Consider the following 19,667-nt stretch of genomic DNA (forward strand, 5'->3'; position numbering starts at 1 on the left):
AGGCTAGAGAAAGCAACATTCAGTAGTAACTACTCCAAATTGCTGGCCAATTTTTCCCTCACAGAATCATTAGTTTCTAGAAGGTAAACTTGTCAATTCAAGCTTCTCTCAGTGACAGGGGAAAAAAAGAATTTACAACCTGCTTAGATAAAATCTGCTACCTAATAATGAACTGTATACTCATATAGCAAATTAACTGCATATTTCTGTTGCTTTAGATAATATAATTGGAATTATGCCTGAAAATCACTCAAAATCAAAGTTTTACAAACTAAATGTTTCTAAATTAAGATCCCATTTTTCATATTTTTTCACATCTCATAATACAATAATCACATATTAAAAATATGGTACTAAATACTTTTAAAGTGTCCACCCTTGAGAATATGAGCAACACTGCCAAGAAACATCATGTTAACACTGTCACCTTGTGGAAGTCCTTGTTGAGAAACACCTTCAGAGTTTTCGAGAAAGCAAACCCTGAAGCTATCCTTCCAAAAAAAGGAGTAATTATACAGTAAAACGCCGATGTTCTAAACAATGTTAGCTCCCACATATTCCATCCTTCTTCACTGCTAACAGAATTTCTATCTTGTCTGAATTTATACTTAGTGTCTATACGTTGCATAAAAAATCATGAACACTCTAATCCAGTTATGAGGATCCTACGCTCTGATTTTCTAGCCTTGGCTATAGCTAGGATGATCAAATGACCTTATTCTTGGCAATGAAACAGTATACACTTGCTTAGGGGGTTTCCTGTAAACCATCCTGATAAAGAGGGTAAATGCACTCAGTACAGTCCTTTTGCCTTTCCTCATCCTCTTGTTTTAATTTTGGATATGATATTTGTTGCTGATGCAAATCTGCTACTTAATAAAACCAAATTGCTCCATTTTTATTTTAAAACAATAAATCTTAAAGAGCTTATTATATATTAGACAGCATGCTGTGTGGTTTATCTGCATTTATGCCATGCAATCTCAATAGTTCAAACAGTAGATATAAATATTACCTTTGCTTTACATGAGAACACTGAAGCTCAATAAGAAAAAAAAAAATGACTAGCCTATGATCACAGAATTAGTCAGTGGCAAAGGCAGAACTGAAACCCAAGATTGTTTGACACTAACAACATGATCTTATGTATTATAATGTAATGTTGGCACGTAGTTACATATTAATGGAAAATGCCCACAACAAAGAAAGTGGATAAAGTCACCAAATTATCAATAAATAGTAGACTGTATTTCTTCTCACATTTTTGTTTTATTGTGATTATTACCTGATGACTAGTATCTCCATTAAGAGTTAGTAGCAAGTCTGAATAATTTTTCTCTTGTGAGAAATCGTTGATGACCATCAATTGTAGACAGTTCCCAGGATATTTCCCAGAATCTGGGCTTCATTAGCAGCCTTTTCTTGAGGAACAGGATGGACTCTTTATTTTAAGGGAGTTTTTGAAAGAATCAAATAACCTTATGTTTCTCTCCCAGAGGCTGCCCCATCAAAAAGCTTTGGTAGTATGAACTGAAATTTTCTTTGCAAAGGCAACAAAGACAAGGAATGCTTATCAGGAGACATGAAAAAGCATATGGAATGTTGAAGAAGCAGAGCAGTGGCCATGGCAACAGTGCCAGCTACTTTCCATCTGCTTCTTCAGATTTAGCTCTGTGCTCCATAACCTGTTATCTGCCTTGGTAGACTCACATGTAAGGCCACATTAGCAGGACTCTTTGCCCGCTGACTTTCTGTTGGGTTTAGTGAATGGGGATGTTCAGTGGTGATCAAAATGAAGGAAGATAGCAAGGTTTATATTGCCTGGCTTCTTCCGCTGCATTGTCTCTGAATGAACACATTCAGCTCGCCAAGATCAAACTTTGCCTCAAGTTTACTTTCTGTACAAGATTTTCTTCTTACTAAGGTCATTTCTTCCTCTACTTGTCTTTTTAGATTTAATAAAGATAATAGCTCTAACATGACCATAAACCTCAAAGTTTCCCTACATTTGAACCACACCTTTGTAAATAGTCTCCATTCAGTGCTTCCTGATTTACCAATTTTGTATGCCCTTTCTTTCTCCTGTAGCAACTCTGATTGACATAGTAATGGACACTGCAATTATAGCTGAAAAAGCAGAAAACAAATCATCAAGGATATTATAGGAAATGAGTAGCAAAAATAAATGTCATGGTGTAAACCTGCCATTTGTCCATTTTTAAAGTAATTCTATCTATGAGAAAAGGGCTGGACTGATTTAAACATTTTGAGTTACTTTGGAACTGGGAAAGTATTGGAAGAAAATGTCAGTAAAGACACTACATAAAAATACAGTGGTATGTCTGTGTTGAACTCGATTTTGTATTAATTACTTACTTAGTGGTGCATTTCAATACAAACATTCATATTAATAAAATTCTTCTGTTGAAATTAAGGTACAATGTCTTGAAAAAACACCCACAAAATCAACAGCACTATTTACTAAAGTAGTTGCCTCTAACTTGACTTTAACAACATTATCTACTAACATAAGTATTTACTTAAAGTGCTTAAAAACATTTTCCTTTTTTTTTTTTTTGCTAATAAGTACTTGTCAGGACAAAATGTACCCATCAGTCAGTTTTTAAACAGTTAATAAAAGTGAAGGTAAATGGAACCAATTAGCTCTTCTAGTAAAATACTGGGTCAATTCAGTTCAGTCGTTCAGTCGTGTCAGACTCTTTGTGACCCCATGGACTGCAGCACGCCAGGCCTCCCTGGCCATCACTGATTCCCTGAGTTTACTCAAACTCATGTCCACTGAGTTGGTGATGCCATCCAACCATCTCATCCTCTGTCGTCGCCCTCTCCCCCACCTTTAATCTTTCCCAGCATCAAGGTCTTTTCAGATGAGTCAGTTCTTTGCATCAGGTGGCCAAAGAATTGGAGTGTCAGCTTCAGCATCAGTCCTTCCATGAATATTCAGGACTGATTTCCTTTAGGATAGATTGCTTGGATCTCCTAGCAGTCCAAGGGACTCTCAAGAGCCTTCTCCAACACCACAGTTAAAAAGCATCAATTCCTCAGCACTCAGATTTCTTTATAGCCCAACTCTCACATCCATACATGACTACTGGAAAAACCACAGCTTTAACTAGATGGACCTTTGTTGGCAAAGTAATGTCTCTGCATTTTAATGTGCTCTCTGCTGCTGCTGCTGCTAAGTCACTTCAGTCGTGTCCAACTCTGTGTGACTCCAGAGACAGCAGCCCACCAGGCTCTCCCATCCCTGGGAGTCTCCAGGCAAGAACACTGGAGTGGGTCGCCATTTCCTTCTCCAATGCATGAAAGTGGAAAGTGAAAGTGAAGTCACTCAGTCAGGCAGCCTTCCAGGCTCCTCCATCCATAGGATTTTCCAGGCAAGAGTACTGGAGTGGGGCGCCATTGCCTTCTCCAAAACAGACGGCAGTAACTGCAAAAATGTCTGAATAGTTTTATATGAATATATAACACATCTATATATTTTGATGCTTCTTATTATATAAGATAAAAATTGTCAGAATAGGTCTTCTCTTGGCAAGTTTCTGGGTTCTGTATCTGTACCATATCAAAAGCTTCCCTATATAAATGCTACTAGGTGACATTTTAAAACATTATTGCACTAATGTGAAAATGAAGAACTCAAAAGTTTTTTGGGGGGGTTGTTTGTTCTTTTGGGTAGCAACATATTTTCAAGCAAAAAATACAATTCAGCAAACATCCTACTATGAAAGCAGTAATTATTTAAGTTTACAGCACACATCTGGCATAATAAAGAAGGAAATATAAAAGTTCCAGATTTAACCAAAATGTTTATCAGCTTTTAGAACACTCCTGTCATTGACAGAGTCAGTCAGTTCAGTTCAGTTCAGTTGCTCAGTCGTGTCTGACTCTTTGCAACCCCATGAATCGCAGCACGCCAGGCCTCCCTGTCAATCACCAACTCCCGGAGTTCACTCAGACTCATGTCCATCGAGTCAGTGATGCCATCCAGCCATCTCATCCTCTGTCGTCCCCTTCTCCTCCTGCCTCCAATCCCTCTCAGCATCAGAGTCTTTTCCAATGAGTCAACTCTTCGCATGAGGTGGCCAAAGTACTGGAGTTTCAGCTTCAGCATCATTCCCTCCAAAGAAATCCCAGGGTTGATCTCCTTTAGAATGGACTGGTTGGATCTCCTTGCAGTCCAAAGGACTCTCAAGAGTCTTCTCCAACACCATAGTTCAAAAGCATCAATTCTTCAGTGCTCAGCTTTCTTCACAGTCCAACTCACATCCATACATGACCACTGGAAAAACCATAGCCTTGACTAGATGGACCTTTGTTGGCAAAGTAATGTCTCTGCTTTTCAATATGCTATCTAGGTTGGTCATAACTTTTCTTCCAAGGAGTAAGCGTCTTTTCATTTCATGGCTGCAGTTCACTGTTTCCGCATCTATTTCCCATGAAGTGATGGGATCAGATGCCATGATCTTCGTTTTCTGAATGTTGAGCTTTAAGCCAACTTTTTCGGGAATATTTAATTAGGAATTGGCTCTCTCCTCATATTCAGCAACTCAAAGGTGCTGTCCTTCTTATACTCCCCAGTGCTAAAGAGATCAATAGCATAAACAGTATCATATTTAAATACCTTCAGTAGTAACTAGATATAAGTCAAATTCTTCAGATTTAGGATAGGAAAAGTAAAATCTGCATTCACTTAGGAAAATATAAGTTCTCCCAAACAGTGGCATATTTTCAAGAACTTCCATTTGGACATTTCCATTATACTTAGGCTCCTGTCCTTTGGGGAGCACTTTTATCTATCAGTATATCGCAGTAAACTGGTAATATAATCTCATACTTGAGTTGTCCTCTATAAACAAAACCAAAGGAACAGTATAGGTCTCCAAATATTCCCATATATAATTGATAATACCCAAAATATGGTAGTAATTCAAAATTCATTAAATATATTTGCTCTTTAAGGATGAACTGAATCTTTACTGCAAAAGTGATCAAATACTGTTGTTTAAAAAAATCAAACAGAGCACACATGGAAAAAACAAACTCCCTGGAACCCAACACCTACATTCTCAGGGAAGGGATAAATGTTAACAGCTTGATATCTATACTTCCCAGCTTAAATTTTTACTTTTAATTTTACAATATGCCATGGATGTAACAACATGTCATCTTCTATGGTAGTAAATATAAATCTTCCTTATTTAACAGAAGCATATCATCACATATTTTGGAGGTAGCATGCTGCTACCGCTACTGCTGCTAAGTTACGTCAGTCGTGTCCGACTCTGTGCAACCCCATAGACGGCAGCCCACCAGGCTTCCCCATCCCTGGGATTCTCCAGGCAAGAACACAGGGAGTGGGTTGCCATTACCTTCTCCAATTCGTGAAAGTGAAGTCGCTCAGTTGTATCCAACTGGTCACGACCCCATGGACTGCAGCCTACCAGGCTCCTCCGCCCATGGGATTTTCCAGGCGAGAGTACTGGAGTGGGTTGCCATTGCATAACTTGTTTTAACATTTATTATGAACATTGTCTCCAATTTTTTGTTTTTACCTATAAAATAATGCTATGTTAAATATTATCACATGTAGAAGAAAAACAAAACTTGATTAAAATACACAGTGCACATACAGCACTGTGGTTTTAAAAGGCTTTAAACTATATTTTATATGATGAGTTGTGTGAATACCTCTTAAAGGCAGCAATTTCATTCTTTTATTTTTATCATTTTACAGATGAGAAAATGAACTTTAGAGAGCTTAAATGCATTCAGTAGTAGTTACATTTCTATCTGCGAATCCAGCTATTTGCATAGACAAATGCAGTAACTTTCTCTTGTTCAGATATTCTATTAACAGTTATGCAAAGTAAGCATCAAGTAAAGATATTTAAATAACAGTGAAATAGAATTATTTTTAATCTGTTTAGATTAATGAGTTAACTATTTCCCAAATTTGCAATTATCTAGGTCTTCCTTTCTTAATCTCTGGAAAAGGAAATGGAAACCCACTCCAGTATTCTTGTTTGGGAAATCCCATGGATAGAGGAACCTGCCAGACTACAATCCATGGGACTGCAGAGTCGCACACGACCGAGCAACTGAGCACACCATCCTATCTTAGTAAATGTTAACGAGCAATTATAGGCTCTGGATGGTGAGAAAGACTCAGGCCTCATCACCTTGTAGTACTTTGTTAGTAGTTCTAATGTATAACAGCCATACATGTTTAATTATTTAAAATGAGAATCAGAAAACAAATATAATAGGAAATGATAAGTAATTCTATCACCTTTGTTCACACTTTTTTCCTTCTAAAGCTAATACGTATTAGTTTCTTCTTTTATAAATGTTTGAAATTTATAATTGCTTTGTGATTAGAAGAATAATTCAATTAACATTTTAGGAAGAGAATTTCAACACACAAATAATATTTGATTAAAGTTACATTATTAAAAAGTACTAATTTAGGAACCACTCTTGCACTGTTGAGAGTTAACACTATTATTTAAAGTTTATACATAAATGCAAAAATAATTCAGGTTATTTATCTCAATCTTAAGAATAACGGAATAACCTTATAGTGTACTTTGACATTATCAATAAATCAGAGTTGTTAAATAACTTCTGCATGGCTAGCATTCAAAAAACTATAGAAAGGCTAATCATATAGCACAGTATAAATCACAATTCCTTGATGAAAAACTGTCTTAAATTGTTATCATATCCTATCTTTACATTTAATTTTTTTTTAATTTTTATTTTTACTTTATTTTACTTTACAATACTGTATTAGTTTTGCCATACATTGACATGAATACACCACGGCTATACATGCATTCCCAAACATGAACCCCCGTCCCACCTCCCTCCCCATAATATCTCTCTGGGTCATCCCTGTGCACCAGCCCCAAGCATCCAGTATCATGCATTGGACATAGACTGGCGATTCGTTTCTTACGTATACATGTTTCAATGCCATTCTCCCAAATCATCCCACCCTCTCCCTCTCCCTCTGAGTCCAAAAGTCCGCTCTACACATCTGTGTCTCTTTTGCTGTCTCGCATACAGGGTCATCATTGCCATCTTTCTAAATTCCATATATATGTGTTAGTATACTTTATTGGTGTTTTTCTTTCTGGCTTACTTCACTCTGTATAATCAGCTCCAGTTTCATCCACCTCACTAGAACTGATTCAAATGTATTCTTTTTAATAGCTGAGTAACACTCCACTGTGTATATGTACCACAGCGTTCTTATCCATTCATCTGCTGATGGACATCTAGGTTGTTTCCATGTCCTGGCTATTATAAACAGTGCTGCAGTGAACATTGGGGTACATGCATCTCTTTCAATTCTGGTTTCCTCAGTGTGTATGCCCAGCAGTGGGATTGCTGGGTCATAAGGCAATTCTATTTGCAATTTTTTAAGGAATCTCCACACTGTTCTCCATAGTGGCTGTACTAGTTTGCATTCCCACAACAGTGTAAGAGGGTTCCCATTTCTCCACGCCCTCTCCAGCATTTACTGCTTGCAGATTTTTGGATCGCAGCCATTCTGACTGGTGTGAAGTGGTACCTCATTGTGGTTTTGATTTGCATTTCTCTAATAATGAGTGATGTTGAACATCTTTTCATGTGTTTGTTAGCCATCTGTATGTCTTCTTTGGAGAAATGTCTATTTAGTTCTTTGGCCCATTTTTTGATTGGGTCATTTATTTTTCTGGAATTGAGCTGCATAAGTTGCTTGTATATTTTTGAGATTAGTTGTTTGTCAGTTGCTTCATTTGTTATTATTTTCTCCCATTCAGAAGGCTATCTTTTCACCTTGCTTATATTTTCTTTTGTTGTGCAGAAGCTTTTAATTTTAATTAGATCCCATTTGTTTATTTTTGCTTTTATTTCCAGAATTCTGGGGGGTGGATCATAGAGGATCCTGCTGTGATTTATGTCAGAGAGTGTTTTGCCTATGTTCTCCTCTAGGAGTTTTATAGTTTCTGGTCTTACATTTAGATCTTTTTTTTTTTTTTTTTTGAGTTTCGTATTAATTTTATTCTATTTTCTGTATAACTTTAAGTACATAAAGGTTTATTTCCACAGGCCTCAGGAAATGGGTAGAAATCACAGGACAATCTCTCTTCCCACCAAAAAAAAGTTGCATATTTTGGTAAAGTGTTTGTCCTAGAGGAAAAACTGAAAGTTGCATTAGCAAGGCTGTGCAAGATTTTTACACAAGACCTAAAAACAGCCTGCAGTGGAGATTTTAGTCCTTTGTTCAGGTGCCCAGACAGAAGCCCAAAGTTGTGAGCATGACTGCCACAGAAGCATTGAAGGTGGATGACGGGCACCTAGAATGGAAGGGGAAAGGGAAGCCACATTTCTGGGAATGGTGGGGTCTTCTTTTTTTTTTCTCTCTTTTTAAGTCATCTCTGTAGGAAGGTGCTGGGCAGGGGCCCGAGAGAGAGGGTCCGAGACTCCTTTAGCTGGCCTGGGTGCAGGGCACCACCACAGCAGCTAACACAGGACAACCTACGGTCAGGTTTGGGCAGGTGCGGGATGGAATGCAGAAGAAAAGGAATGCTTGTAGGAAAGCATTTTGCTAGGAATGCTAGATGGCCAAGCTTCAGCCTTTGGTCCCGTGCAACCCTTCCCTCACTTGTCAATAGTGAAAATTAGTTTAAGTTAGAAGAACTAACTAGGATCAGCTGCTGTTACCTTCACACTCATTGTTAGAAAAAGGTTAACTTGTGTGAACATTCTGACCTGTTAATTCCTGGGACTGCTATAGTCTTCCCAAAAGACTATTTGTTGGTCAAATAACCCCAAAGGCTGAAAGCTAAAACACACCTGTCCTGGTCTGCAGTTGCTTAAGAATGGACTGGCGGTGTGGTTGAGCTGATATGAAAGAGCTGCACCTTCCTGCGGAAGATCAACTGACCTGCTATTCCACCCCAAATCTCAGCCTGAGGTATATTTCAGTGAAGGCAGGTAGCTGTGCTTCTCAAAGCAGAGAAGCAGTTTAAGAGCAGAAAGGTAGAGGAAATCTAAAAAAGAACCATCTTGATACAGATTTATCCCATGGTGTGAGGGAGAGGGCAAGGAACCCAGTGGCACTTCGCTTATCCAGCAATTTCTGTCACTGTGGTGACCAACTTCTGCCCATTCCATAGGGTCTTGAACTGCTCAGGGACTGGGAACTCACTGAAGTCACTGCCTTCTGTAGGAATGAGGACATTCACCTCAGAAGATTTGGCACTGACTATCTCACAATCCAGGGAGTTCTTGCTCAGGTAAACGTGGCAGCCATCTGTTTTGTTGATGGAAATGGTTGGCACTTTACCCATTACCTGAACTTTGACATCCTTACTATTGATTATCTCCACAATGCCCACCACGTCATCAAACACCAGACCAAGTTTCTTACAGTTATCTACTGTAATGGAGTTAATTTTGCCCTTGATTTGCAATGTCGAGTTCACACACTTGAATATGTAAGCCACCTCTTTCAGCTCTGTATCCTCTATCACCAGGTTGGAAACATTCTCCTGATTTTCCACTCTCCACTTCTTGCCCTCCAGTTCAAGTAGAGCTGGCTCCTTCTTTGTGACTGGTTTGAGGGGATCTGGTTTAGATGCAGAGAAGGGTTTGGGGCCACTTCGTATCAGACCACTCTGAGCCTTCAAGGCAGGGTTCTTGTGAGTCTTCATGTCATCGGATACGTGTTTCAGGGCATGTGTGATGCTCTCCCCCTGATTAATCTGCGCAAACAGTGCTGAGTGTGAGGCAGAGTCATCTGAACCTGATCTGGTGGGGACTGGGGGTGGAGGTGGGCCTGGCGGGGGAGGAGGAGGAGGACCAGATCCAGCAGAGGGTCCAGATGGCAAGCCACTCAGTTCTTTTGCCACAGGCCCCGTTCTGCTCCAGGCTAGTCCGGTGGTATGGAACTCCTTAATGTAAGCCTGCAGCTCTGTCCATATACTCAAGTAAGCTTTGACCCAGTCCACGTGCTTTTTACCCACATCTTTGTACTCCTTGAGGACTCGATTTGTATAAAACATGGCAGCATCATTCATTTCCTTCACATAGGGACCAGGCTTGGGAGCCATAGCCACCCAACCCAGGGCCTGGATACTTTCGCTGACAGCTGACAGGTGATTGAACAACTTGCTGCCTCGGTTCTTCTCCCGGAAGGTCACCACTTCTTGGATCTGCTCGGAGATGGGTGCCAACAAGTCAGAAAGCTTGTTGCCTGCTGGCTGCTGGCACTGAGAGGCTGTAACCAAGAGAGCTCGCTCTAACTTCAGACCTGTGTGGACCATCTCCACATGTTTCTGCACATCTCCCCCAATCTCTTTACTGATCTTGAGGTACTCTGCCACAGGACTGGCCAGCAGTGAGTCAAACGCTTGCACATATGGAGTTGTTCCTGCTTTTGCAGCACTGTCTCCATACCCACAATGTGTGTCAGAGGCATGGGAGACTGCCTCCAGGCGGCCCACCACTCTCTCCAATCTTTCTACCAGATTTCGCATGTCAGCCATAATGTACCACCTCAGACTTCTACATTTAGATCTTTAATCCATTTTGAGTTTATTTTTCTGTGTGGTGTTAGAAAGTGATCTAGTTTCATTCTTTTACAAGTCGTTGATCAGTTTTCCCAGCACCACTTGTTAAAGAGATTGTCTTTACTCCATTGTATATTCTTGCCTCCTTTGTCAAAGATAAGGTGTCCATAGGTGTGTGGATTTATCTCTAGGCTTTCTATTTTGTTCCATTGATCTATATTTCTGTCTTTGTGCCAGTACCATACTGTCTTGATGACTGTGGCTTTGTAGTAGAGCCTGAAGTCAGGCAAGTTGATTCCTCCAGTTCCATTCTTCTTTCTCAAGACTGCTTTGGCTATTCAAGGTTTTTTGTATTTCCATACAAATCTTGAAATTATTTGTTCTAGTTCTGTGAAAAATATGGCTGGTAGCTTGATAGGGATTACACTGAATTTGTAAATTGCTTTGGGTAGTATACTCATTTTCACTATATTGATTCTTCCAATCCATGAACATGGTATATTTCTCCATCTATTAGTGTCCTCTTTGATTCCTTTCATCAGTGTTTTATAGTTTTCTATATATAGGTCTTTAGTTTCTTTAGGTAGATATATTCCTAAGTATTTTATTCTTTTCGTTGCAATGGTGAATGGAATTGTTTCCTTAATTTCTTTTTCTACTTTCTCATTATTAGTGTATAGGAATGCAAGGGATTTCTGTGTGTTGATTTTATATCCTGCAATTTTACCATATTTACTGATTAGCTCTAGTAATTTTCTGGTGGAGTCTTTAGGGTTTTCTATATAGAGGATCATGTCATCTGCAAACAGTGAGAGTTTTACTTCTTCTTTTCCAGTTTGGATTCCTTTTATTTCTTTTTCTGCTCTGATTGCTGTGGCCAAAACTTCCAGAACTATGTTGAACAGTAGAGGTGAAAGTGGGCACCCTTGTCTTGTTCCTGACTTTAGAGGAAATGCTTTCAATTTTTCACCATTGAGGATAATGTTTGCTGTGGGTTTGTCATATATAGCTTCTATTATGTTGAGGTATGTTCCTTCTATTCCTGCTTTCTGGAGAGTTTTTATCATAAATGGATGTTGAATTTTGTCAAAGGCCTTCTCTGCATCTATTGAGATAATCATACGGCTTTAATTTTTCAATTTGTTAACGTGGTGAATTACATTGATTAATTTGCGGATATTGAAGAATCCTTGCATCCCTGGAATAAAGCCCACTTGGTCATGGTGTATGATCTTTTTAATGTGTTGTTGGATTTACATTTAATATTTCTATATTTTAATCTTTATAGAACATTTGTGTTAGAGCATAAGCCTACTATGTGCTGTATTATTTAACAATAAAAAGGTAATATACCAATTAATTTATTTAATATTCAGCCACTAATATTATGCTGTACTACATCTTGAGATGCTGAGTAATATGAGTAAATAAAAAGACATAATCCCTAGTCTTATAATGCTTAGAGTTCAGTGAAGATGAGATACAAGGAATTTACTAGAAAGGCAATTTATTTATTAGATTTATTTATTAGATAGTGGGCAACAACAAAAAATGCAGAAGATACTTTGAGTACAGAGGTTAGGGCTAGCTAATATTTTTTGGCTATTTTCATAAGACTCTCCACAAGAAGTAAAACCAAAAGAATGCATAGGAGACTCAAGAGATAAAAAATGATTAGTTACCATGTAAAAGGTGTGGGGAGAGAGGCTGAATAATGAAGAAGGTAGTCTGGCTAAAACAAAAGTGAGTTCTTACCCCTGGATGTAAGAACAAATGTCATTTCCAGGGAACAAATGGAAACTCAATAAAGCTGGAGTAGAAAACAGGAACAGAAGGTGAAAAATGATTGCTTGAATAGAAAGCAGAAGTCAGATCTTCCTGGCTCTTAAAAGACATGTTAAAAGATTTGGACTTATCACTAAGAGCAATGGAGAGATAAGCGTGCTTTTTATCATCACAAGTCTTTATCAAAAACTTCATTTCCAGAATAAAAAAATATAGTAGGTGATTAAAATCCTAGGCTATTAAAGAGTATATAGTTATAAATATTTATCAAACATACATTTATGTATTAAATATCCATTATAAATTGCATTCTAATTCTGGTATAAAATTTTACTCTATTAGCAATGAAAATAATGTAAAATATATTAAAACATCACATACATTTTTTTTTAAGTACAATTCTAGGTAGAATATAGAAAAGAGAGATGGTCTAACTTATGATGATGATCAGGAATGCAACAGTTCACGTGTTGATAAAACACACTAAAGAGTAAAAATATCCAGAGTGATGATAACAGCATATATTGCATACTTAGATAACATCATCTAAATATTAGGCAATAATTTAAATAGCATTAAAATATCTAGATGTAAAACCAGCAAATCCTCTGTTCAAAGAGATTTTTAAGTACACATGTTCTCCCTTCTTCTTAGTCCATTATTTTCATTATCTCCTCTTGGTTGAGTGTGATAGTTCATTTTTTATGTCAACTTGGCAAGGATATTCATCAATTGGTGCCTAGTTGTTTGGTCAGATAGAAGTCTAGATGTTACTGTGAAGGTATTCTGCAGATGTGATTCATATTTAAAGTCAATTGACTTTAAGTAAAGGAAATTCCTCTTGGTAGTTGAAGTGGGTCTCAACCTAGAGAACAAAAACTGAGGTTTGCCAGTGAAGAAGAAATTCTGCTTCAAGATTATGGGAGAAATCTTGCTTAAGTTTTCAGCCTGCCAGCCTACACTATGAATTTTGGATTAGCAGCCCCCAATATTGTGTAGTGCTTCCCAGGTGGTGCTAGTGGTAAAGAATCTGCCTACCAATGCAGGAGATGTAAGAGATGAAGTGCTGGGTCAGGAAGATCCCCTGGAGAAGGAAATGGCAACCCATTCCAGTATTCTTGCCTGGAGAATCCCATGTACAGAGGAGCCTGGCAGTCCACAGGTGTCTTTATAAGAATATGGCCAGGTTAAGGCACAAGGACATAAGAAAAATGTCATATGAAGATAGTGGCTGAGATAAGAGTGATGCATTCATAAGGCAAGTAATGCCAAGGATTGGAAGCATCATCAGAAGCTAAGAGAGAAATGGAGTAGATTCTCCTGCACAGCCTTCAGAAGAAACCCACTCTGCTGGCATCTTGCTTTTGGACTTCTAGTCTCCACAACTGTTCAATAATACATTTCTGTTGTTTCAGATCACTCACTTCTATTATTTTGGTACAGCAGTTCTAGGAAATTACGACACTGACTAATTTACAAGTGTCTTTTGAAAAGAAGGAAAAAAAAGGGAAGAATCAAGAAAAAAAGTAAACTCTTGCCTGGAGAATCCCAGGGACAGGGGAGGCTGGTGGGCTACCGTCTATGGGGTCGCACAGAGTCGGACACAACTGAAGTGACTTAGCAGCAGCAGCAGCAGCTGCAATATCAAAATGTCAGCTTACTCTCGGTTGCCTCTTTCTATATTCTCAAGGGAAAATGTACTCTATGAATGCTTATGTAGTCCCCTAGTTAACTAATCCTTTTCCCCAAAGGTACAAAATATAAGGAATATGCTTTTAAAATCTACTGGCAAACTAATTTATCATATGTAATTCATATAAAAATATGAAGATACCATTTGCAAACAGAAAGATGTTAACAATCACTATGAAGTGGCTTTCAACAACTATGACAGAAACGACCACTCCATTCCTCAAACTCTTATACTGAGGTACCAAATTAGGCTACTTCATTTAAAGTGTTTGAATATTAGTGTCTCTCCCTCTCCCCTCTTTGCTTTCCATGCTAATATAAACACATCAAAGAATGATTGCTCCTTAATGTCAGTTGACATTCATCATCTCTTTCATTTCAATTTGTTTCACACAACCTTTTTTTGTTTGAATAATTAGTTTACTAAATAAGTTTTGATAGTTCAAGGGAACTATAAGATGCAATTAAAAATGTGAATGAATGAAAAGTTCATTTGCAAAAGTTCACTTGGAAGTATGAATCAGAATATCATAGGACCTTAAATAAAATAGGAAATAACAGGATTAATAATTACATAAAAATTAAATTTCATGATCAAACATTATTCCAAGTTATTATTCTCCTCTTAGACAATTCCCATCTTTAGTAAATGACTTACTTTAAGGGTAACAATTCCAGACGAGCAATTTCAAATCCTTAAAGATAATGCTGTTAAAGTGCTGCACTCAATATGCCAGCATATTTGGAAAACTCAGCAGTGGCCACAGGACTGGAAAAGGTCAGTTTTCATTCCAGTCCAAAAGAAAGGCAATGCCAAAGAATTCCACTGCTGCACAATTCTACTCATATTATATGCTAGCAAAGTAATGCTCAAAATTATCCAAGCCAGGCTTCAACAGTTTGTGAATCATGAATATCCAGATGTTCAAGTTGGGTTTAGAAAAGGCAGAGGAACCAGGGACCAAATTACCAACATCCATTGAATTATTGAAAAAGCAAGAGTTCCAGAAAAACATCTATTTCTGATTTATTGACTATGCCAAAGCCTTTGAGTATGTGGATCAGAACAAATTGTGGAAAATTCTTAAAGAGATGGGAACACCAGACCACATGACATACCTCTTGAGAAAACTATTTGCCAGATAGGAAGCAACAGTTAGAACTAGACATGGAACAACAGATTGGTTCCAAATAGGGAAAGGAGTACGTCAAGGCTGTATATTGTCATCCTGCTTATTTAACTTCTATGCAGAGTACATCATGAGAAACGCTGGGCTGGAGGAAGCACAAGCTGGAATCAAGATTGCCAGGAGAAATATCAATAACCTCAGATATGCAGATGACACCACCCTTATGGCAGAAAGCAAAGAAGAACTAAAGAGCCTCATGATGAAAGTGAAAGAGGCATGAAAAAGTTAGCTTAAAGCTCAACATTCAGAAAACTAAGATCATGGCATCCAGTTCCATCACTTCAAGACAAATAGGTGGGGAGACAGTGGAAATAGTGAGACTTTATTTTTTGGGGCTTCAAAATCACTGCACATGGTGACTTCAGCCATGAAATTAAAAGACGCTTGCTCCTTGGGAGAGAAATTATGACAAATTTAGACCGCATATTAAAATAGAGAGACATTACTTTGCCAACAAAGTTCCATCTAGTCAAGGCTATGTTTTTTCCAGTAGTCATGCATGGATGCGAGAGTTGGACTCTAAAGAAATCTGAGTGTTGTAGAATTGATGCTTTTGAACTGAGGTGTTGGAGAAGACTCTTGAGAGTCCCTTGGACTGGAGGGAGATTCAAGCAATCCATCCTAAAGGAAATTAGTCCTGAATATTCATTGGAAGGACTGATGCTGAAGCTGAAACTCTAATACTTTGGTCACCTGATGTGAAGAACTGACTCATCTGAAAAGACCCTGATGCTGGGAAAGATTGAAGGCAGGAACAGAAAGGGACGACAGAGGATGAGATGGTTGGATGGCATCACCAACTCAATGGACATGAGTTTGAGTAAACTCAGGGAATCAGTGGTGGACACAGAAGCCTGGCATGCTGCAGTCCATGTGGTCACAAAGATTTTGCCATTACTGAGTGACTGAACTGTACTGAACTGAAGGATAACAATTACTTAACTTTGAATGTGGTATATAGTTTTTCATATGCTATATACTTTTAGCACATGCTAGGCTACAGGAAAACAAATTAAGCAACTCTTCCTTATAAATATCCATTCCTTTTTTAAAAATAAATTTATTTATTTTAATTGGAGGCTAATTACTTTACAATATTGTATTGGTTTTGCCATACATCAACATGTATCTGCCACAGGTATACACACGTGTTCCCCATCCTGAACCCCCCTCCCTCCTCCCTCCTCATACCATCCCTCTGGGTCATCCCAGTGCACCAGCCCCAAGCATCCTGTATCCTGCATCAAACCTGGATGGTGATTTGTTCCTTACATGATATTATACATGTTTCAATGCCATTCTCCCAAATCATCCCACCCTCACCCTCTCCCACAGAGTCCAAAAGATTGTTCTATACATCTGAGTCTCTTCTGCTGTCTCGCATACAGGGTTATTGTTACCATCTTTCTAAATTCCATATATATGTGTTAGTATACTGTATTGGTGTTTTTCTTTCTGGCTTACTTCACTCTGTATAATAGGCTCCAGTTTCATCCACCTCATTAGAACTGATTCAAATGTATTCTTTTTAATGGCTGAGTAATACTCCATTGTGTATATGTACCACAGCTTTCTTATCCATTCAACTGCTGATGGACATCTAGGTTGCTTCCATGTCCTGGCTATTATAAACAGTGCTGTGATGAACATTGGGGTACACGTGTCTCTTTCAATTCTGTTTTCCTCAGTGTGTATGCCCAGCAGTGGGATTGCTGGGTCATAAGGCAGTTCTATTTCCAGTTTTTAAAGGAATCTCCACACTGTTCTCTCTCCTCAACTCTTTATTGGCTATTCTTCCCCTGGTATTCAACCCCTATTTTTCCAAATTCCATAATGGAAGAATGATGAAGCACTGAAAACAGAAGTGAAATCTAATACTTATAAAGAAATCTAATAGATGGTTTGAGTAATGATGTAACCAACTAAGACCCTATGGGGCCTTCCCAGAACAGACTCTTTGCTGCTCACCATGTCTGCAACCTCACTCTTGTCTGTAGAAAAGCTTTAATCTTCCAGGTCTCCCCTGAGTCATAAAAGGCTGGCTTAAGAATCAGTGATTGAAGGAATGTGAATATATAGTTAAAAAAAAAATTTAAGTAGTTGCGTCAGGAGACCTGGCAACAATTTAAACAATAAAGAAGTCATATAGAGGTCACAGAAACTTCAGTTCCCCCCAAAGGACAAAGTTGATAGTGTCTAATGTACATTCCTGAGCTGTTGTGCAGATTCTAAAACCCCCACCAGATGGAAGAAATTAACTAAATAACCACAAGCATGTAGTCTTCAGATTAGCTGGAGCCTGAGGATCAACGATGTTAACCCCTGTCACTTCACAGTCAACCAAGCAGAGAGGTGTGTACGAGCTGATCACGTATCCTGCCACTCTCCCTCACTTTGCCTTTAAAACCCCTTTTTTGAAACTCAGTGGGGAATGTGGGTCTTTTGAGTATTAGCTGCCTGTACTCCTTGCTTGGTGCTTGCAGCTAATGCTTCACTCCACTGGTAAATCAGCTGACTGGCTTTACTGTGTGCAGGGAAGTGCACTCACGTTCAGTCAGGCAACAATGATGCAGCTAGTTGATTTGTGTTAGTGTTATCACTACTCTCAGTCACCTAGCTATGAAATTCTAGAAATGGCTTTGAATCCTCCTTCTGTACAGAAGCTACCAAGACTTATTTAATCTGCCTGTATAAATCTTCCTAACATCATTTTTCCTTTATTCTTTATTTAAACTCAGGTACTTTTGAATCTCATCTAGTCTCAATGGTCTCCTAAACACCAACCTCCTCATTTTTAATCCATTATATACTTAACTAGAACATCATCCTGAAATATTGCTCCCAACCCTAAACCTTAGTGCCATTTTGTTAACTATACAAGGATTATACTCTCCATTTAGAATTCAAGGGGTCTTTTAGCTAGAGTCTATTTTACTTGATCTATTACTTATCTTTTCAATCATATTGTTATTTAGTTGCCCTATGCAGTATCTAAAGTTGTTCTCTATACATATCCAATCCAGGGTTCTCTGTGCATACACTTCACCTTCACATCATCTGCCAAAGCTTTCTCCCCTAGCCTGGGGGTGTCAGAGTCTAACTGGTTTCATTTCAACAGTGCCACAGATTATTTCCCAAAATATCCCACTGTTATATCTGCCCAAACCTGAAAACAGTCTCCTGGAAAAAAATCTTGCATCTTAACTTATTTTCTGGCAGTTATTTCTATGTTTTATTATGATCACTTAATCATGTGATATTTCTCCTTATTGACAAAGTTTGTGGAGTGAAAAGTTTCACTGTATACCTTTCTGTAGTACAGACATCTAAGAAACATGAAAGAATGAAATAGTATATTAAGCTAAATGTAATTGGTGGATAGACACCATGTCTTGCTAAGGAACTGGCCAACTAATATTTACCGAATGAAGCTTCACAGAAAAGAACCCAGTGAAGACACCAGTGTGTGATCTGTAAATGATGCCCAAAATTTTTGTGGGTGTGCAACACATATTATTATACAACAGATGCTGATAGGAGCAAAGCTTCATAAAGTATGCTACAAAGGCTGCTGGAATTGGATCCAGATTTGCTCTTTATTTCACAAGCAAATTCTTGGTTCATAGATCAGACTAATTTGATCTTGATTCAAAATCCAAGAACAAGGCTCAGAAATCTGCAAATTAAAAATTCTTGCTCACTCTCCTCGCTCAGTGATTCTTTGGCATAGTGAAGTTTGAAAACATCACAGGGTGAGCACTTATTGAGGAAGGAAATACCAGTGCTTACCTTGAAATTATGCTAAAATTGTTTACAAAATGTTACTACAACTACAACCTTCTTCTCTATCTATTCAGTTTATCATGACATAAATAATAGGAGTTTCCCAGTTCCCACTATTCATGAGACAAGTCACATTAGGTTGTTATCCTAAAATCCAAGGACCTAAAATCTCAGAACCTCTGAAAACTCTTCAAAATGTTTGGCATTCCTGCTTTCTAGCATTCTAAGAGTCATCACTTCCAGGGCCTCCTACATATGTCAAGCTCCCCATTTCTTCTGTCCTTTGAAACTGTCAGTGAAAATAACAGCTTTTTGTATTTGTAACCAGGAGGAAGACTTGCATGTCTACACTACTGTCTTACAGTTTCACCTGCTATAGTAGGAACTGAAAGGCTCAATCTGGGGCTGGAGGATGAGTGGTGTACTGGTAAGGGGCATTGGAAAGGGTTGATTGGGGTAGACTGCGGAGCCTGAGCTTAGAGTGGACTATGTGACTGCTAATTGTACAACCTAACTTACTTTTTCTCTAGCTGCATGAGAGCGACGTGCACTACCAGGGTTTGTCACTTGAGAGGTGCAGACTTAGGCTTCTTTAAGTTCTCTTTATGACCATTATGAGATGCTTTCTAGC

The 19,667-nt window shown here is 38.4% G+C and overlaps 1 protein-coding gene and 1 pseudogene across 4 annotated transcripts in view; both read right to left on the reverse strand.

Annotated features, from left to right (window-relative positions):
* Positions 1–19,667, reverse strand: part of CCSER1 (coiled-coil serine rich protein 1) — a 1,465,340-nt gene that overhangs the window by 1,010,864 nt on the left and 434,809 nt on the right. The window lies entirely within an intron of this gene.
* LOC108636213 lies at positions 8,057–10,579 on the reverse strand (annotated as a pseudogene). Its single transcript, XR_001918175.1, has one exon. The product of XR_001918175.1 is annotated as an adenylyl cyclase-associated protein 1 pseudogene (transcript).

The sequence above is a fragment of the Capra hircus genome, chromosome 6, assembly GCF_001704415.2.
Source record: "Capra hircus breed San Clemente chromosome 6, ASM170441v1, whole genome shotgun sequence".
NCBI lineage: Eukaryota > Metazoa > Chordata > Mammalia > Artiodactyla > Bovidae > Capra > Capra hircus.